The following is a 4882-nucleotide window of genomic DNA, read 5'->3' on the forward strand; positions in this document are numbered from 1 at the left end:
CAACGCCCACCCGGAACAATATATAAAGCTAAACGAACCGTTCACTGGGCACTTAACCGTACGAAAAACCCTATTGATTTTCCTCTTTTTACAAGGAAGTAAATGTGAAAAAAATATTTCTACATCCCATGGCCTTTCCCAACCATTTAAATTTTTCTCTTACAGGTCTAACACTTCCGAAAAACCAATACAACGCCCACCCGGAAGAATATATAAAGATAAACGAACCGTTCACTGGGTACTTATCCGTATGAAAATCCCTATCGATTTTCCTGTTTTTACAAGGAATTAAAATGTGAAAAAAATATTTCTACATCCCATGGCCTTTCCCAACCATTTAAATTTTTCTCTTACAGGTCTAACACTTCCGAAAAACCAAAACAACGCCCACCCGGAACAATATATAAAGCTAAACCTACGGTTCACTGGGCACTTATCCGTACGAAAAACCCTATTGATTTACCTGTTTTTACAAGGAAGTAAATGTGAAAAAAATATTTCTACATCCCATGGCCTTTCCCAACCATTTAAATTTTTCTCTTACAGGTCTAACACTTCAGAAAAACCAATACAACGCCCACCCGGAAGAATATATAAAGATAAACGAACCGTTCACTGTGTACTTATCCGTATGAAAATCCCTATCGATTTACCTGTTTTTACAAGGAAGTATATGTGAAAAAAATATTTCTACATCCCATGGCCTTTCCCAACCATTTAAATTTTTCTCTTACAGGTCTAACACTTCCTAAAAACCAAAACAACGCCCACCCGGAACAATATATAAAGCTAAACGAACCGTTCACTGGGCACTTATCCGTACGAAAAACCCTATTGATTTACCTGTTTTTACAAGGAAATAAAATGTGAAAAAAATATTTCTACATCCCATGGCCTTTCCCAACCATTTAAATTTTTCTCTTACAGGTCTAACACTTCCGAAAAACCAAAACAACGCCCACCCGGAACAATATATAAAGCTAAACGAACGGTTCACTGGGTACTTATCCGTACGAAAATCCCTATTGATTTTCCTGTTTTTACAAGGAAGTAAAATGTGAAAAAAATATTTCTACATCCCATGGCCTTTCCCAACCATTTAAATTTTTCTCTTACAGGTCTAACACTTCCGAAAAAACAATACAACGCCCACCCGGAACAATATATAAAGCTAAACGTACGGTTCACTGGGCAGTTATCCGTACGAAAAACCCTATTGATTTACCTGTTTTTACAAGGAAGTAAATGTGAAAAAAATATTTCTACATCCCATGGCCTTTCCCAAACATTTAAATTTTTCTCTTACAGGTCTAACACTTCCGAAAAACCAAAACAACGCCCACCCGGAACAATATATAAAGCTAAACGAACGGTTCACTGGGTACTTATCCGTACGAAAATCCCTATTGATTTTCCTGTTTTTACAAGGAAGTAAAATGTGAAAAAAATATTTCTACATCCCATGGCCTTTCCCAACCATTTAAATTTTTCTCTTACAGGTCTAACACTTCCGAAAAACCAAAACAACGCCCACCCGGAACAATATATAAAGCTAAACGAACGGTTCACTGGGTACTTATCCGTACGAAAATCCCTATTGATTTTCCTGTTTTTAAAAGGAAGTAAAATGTGAAAAAAATATTTCTACATCCCATGGCCTTTCCCAACCATTTAAATTTTTCTCTTACAGGTCTAACACTTCCGAAAAAACAATACAACGCCCACCCGGAACAATATATAAAGCTAAACGTACGGTTCACTGGGTACTTATCCGTACGAAAAACCCTATTGATTTACCTGTTTTTACAAGGAAGTAAATGTGAAAAAAATATTTCTACATCCCATGGCCTTTCCCAACCATTTAAATTTTTCTCTTACAGGTCTAACACTTCCAAAAAACCAATACAACGCCCACCCGGAACAATATATAAAGCTAAACGAACCGTTCACTGGGTACTTATCCGTACGAAAATCCTTATTGATTTACCTGTTTTTAAAAGGAAATAAAATGTGAAAAAAATATTTCTACATCCCATGGCCTTTCCCAACCATTTAAATTTTTCTCTTACAGGTCTAACACTTCTGAAAAACCAATACAACGCCCACCCGGAACAATATATAAAGCTAAACGAACCGTTCACTGGGTACTTATCCGTATGAAAAACCCTATCGATTTACCTGTTTTTACAAGGAAGTAAATGTGAAAAAAATATTTCTACATCCCATGGCCTTTCCCAACCATTTAAATTTTTCTCTTACAGGTCTAACACTTCTGAAAAACCAATACAACGCCCACCCGGAAGAATATATAAAGATAAACGAACCGTTCACTGTGTACTTATCCGTATGAAAATCCCTATCGATTTTCCTGTTTTTACAAGGAAGTAAAATGTGAAAAAATATTTCTACATCCCATGGCCTTTCCCAACCATTTAAATTTTTCTCTTACAGGTCTAACACTTCCGAAAAAGCAAAACAACGCCCACCCGGAACAATATATAAAGCTAAACGAACGGTTCACTGGGTACTTATCCGTACGAAAATCCCTATTGATTTTCCTGTTTTTACAAGGAAGTAAAATGTGAAAAAAATATTTCTACATCCCATGGCCTTTCCCAACCATTTAAATTTTTCTCTTACAGGTCTAACACTTCCGAAAAAACAATACAACGCCCACCCGGAACAATATATAAAGCTAAACGTACGGTTCACTGGGTACTTATCCGTACGAAAAACCCTATTGATTTACCTGTTTTTACAAGGAAGTAAATGTGAAAAAAATATTTCTACATCCCATGGCCTTTCCCAACCATTTAAATTTTTCTCTTACAGGTCTAACACTTCCAAAAAACCAATACAACGCCCACCCGGAACAATATATAAAGCTAAACGAACCGTTCACTGGGTACTTATCCGTACGAAAATCCTTATTGATTTACCTGTTTTTAAAAGGAAATAAAATGTGAAAAAAATATTTCTACATCCCATGGCCTTTCCCAACCATTTAAATTTTTCTCTTACAGGTCTAACACTTCTGAAAAACCAATACAACGCCCACCCGGAACAATATATAAAGCTAAACGAACCGTTCACTGGGTACTTATCCGTATGAAAAACCCTATCGATTTACCTGTTTTTACAAGGAAGTAAATGTGAAAAAAATATTTCTACATCCCATGGCCTTTCCCAACCATTTAAATTTTTCTCTTACAGGTCTAACACTTCTGAAAAACCAATACAACGCCCACCCGGAAGAATATATAAAGATAAACGAACCGTTCACTGGGTACTTATCCGTATGAAAATCCCTATCGATTTTCCTGTTTTTACAAGGAAGTAAAATGTGAAAAAATATTTCTACATCCCATGGCCTTTCCCAACCATTTAAATTTTTCTCTTACAGGTCTAACACTTCCGAAAAAGCAAAACAACGCCCACCCGGAACAATATATAAAGCTAAACGAACGGTTCACTGGGTACTTATCCGTACGAAAATCCCTATTAATTTACCTGTTTTTACAAGGAAATAAAATGTGAAAAAAATATTTCTACATCCCATGGCCTTTCCCAACCATTTAAATTTTTCTCTTACATGTCTCACACTTCCGAAAAAACAATACAACGCCCACCCGGAACAATATATAAAGCTAAACGTACGGTTCACTGGGTACTTATCCGTACGAAAAACCCTATTGATTTACCTGTTTTTACAAGGAAGTAAATGTGAAAAAAATATTTCTACATCCCATGGCCTTTCCCAACCATTTAAATTTTTCTCTTACAGGTCTAACACATCCGAAAAACCAATACAACGCCCACCCGGAACAATATATAAAGCTAAACGAACCGTTCACTGGGTACTTATCCGTACGAAAAACCCTACTGATTTACCTGTTTTTACAAAGAAGTAAATGTGAAAAAAATATTTCTACATCCCATGGCCTTTCCCAACCATTTAAATTTTTCTCTTACAGGTCTAACACTTCCAAAAAACCAATACAACGCCCACCCGGAACAATGTATAAAGCTAAACGAACCGTTCACTGGGTACTTATCCGTACGAAAATCCCTATTGATTTACCTGTTTTTAAAAGGAAATAAAATGTGAAAAAAATATTTCTACATCCCATGGCCTTTCCCAACCATTTAAATTTTTCTCTTACAGGTCTAACACTTCTGAAAAACCAATACAACGCCCACCCGGAACAATATATAAAGCTAAACGAACCGTTCACTGGGTACTTATCCGTATGAAAAACCCTATCGATTTACCTGTTTTTACAAGGAAGTAAATGTGAAAAAAATATTTCTACATCCCATGGCCTTTCCCAACCATTTAAATTTTTCTCTTACAGGTCTAACACTTCCGAAAAACCAAAACAACGCCCACCCGGAACAATATATAAAGCTAAACGAACGGTTCACTGGGTACTTATCCGTACGAAATTCCCTATTGATTTTCCTCTTTTTACAAGGAAGTAAATGTGAAAAAAATATTTCTACATCCCATGGCCTTTCCCAACCATTTAAATTTTTCTATTACAGGTCTAACACTTCCGAAAAAACAATACAACGCCCACCCGGAACAATATATAAAGCTAAACGTACGGTTCACTGGGCACTTATCCGTACGAAAAACCCTATTGATTTACCTGTTTTTACAAGGAAGTAAATGTGAAAAAAATATTTCTACATCCCATGGCCTTTCCCAACCATTTAAATTTTTCTCTTACAGGTCTAACACTTCCGAAAAACCAATACAACGCCCACCCGGAACAATATATAAAGCTAAACGAACCGTTCACTGGGTACTTATCCGTACGAAAAACCCTATTTATTTACCTGTTTTTACAAGGAAGTAAATGTGAAAAAAATATTTCTA

This window comes from Paroedura picta, unplaced genomic scaffold (assembly GCF_049243985.1).
Source record: "Paroedura picta isolate Pp20150507F unplaced genomic scaffold, Ppicta_v3.0 Ppicta_v3_sca23, whole genome shotgun sequence".
NCBI classification, from domain to species: Eukaryota; Metazoa; Chordata; class Lepidosauria; order Squamata; family Gekkonidae; genus Paroedura; species Paroedura picta.